The following is a 637-nucleotide window of genomic DNA, read 5'->3' as shown; positions in this document are numbered from 1 at the left end:
ATTCTATGAACGTATAAAACATATAACAGTTTATAAGCAACTTAAGAGTGATATGTTTAGGAAAGATGGGGAAAATAACTTTCTTTCCTATGAGAATGCAAGTTTGCTGTGCTGTATCCATGTTGTAGCCCAGGGTGAATGTATAAGAAATGTATCTCTTATAGGAGACATGTTTGTAGAGAAGTCTTGTGTGAGTCTATACATAAATAGTTTCACTTGAGTTTAAAATCTTAAAGGAGTTTTAATTGACATTTATCATGCCAATTAAGCTTGGAATGGGACAATGGATGCATTTCACAAAATGTCCGGAAGCACTAACAGCTTACACTGCTGAGCAAGAATCTCCTGGGTGTAATTTAGTCACTTAGGGAGCTGCATTAACGTTCCCAGTCCATTATGATGCTGTTATGGCTTCAGCGTGCTAAATGTGTGAATATTCATTCTCTTCTGTTTTGTGCTTTCTTGTACATTTATTTATACTTTACATCATATTCCTTGTAAATACATAAAAATATAGGAAGGAAATTAAAAGTGTATCTTGAATAAAGTTTTGGCCATAATGATCTTTAAGTGAAAGTACAACATTATGTATTGTCCATAATGGTTCATGCACCGTAAAATGACAAACATCATTACA

This window comes from Grampus griseus (genome assembly GCF_964374135.1).
Source record: "Grampus griseus genome assembly, chromosome: 17".
Taxonomy (NCBI): domain Eukaryota; kingdom Metazoa; phylum Chordata; class Mammalia; order Artiodactyla; family Delphinidae; genus Grampus; species Grampus griseus.
Note: the sequence above shows the minus strand (reverse complement) of the source record.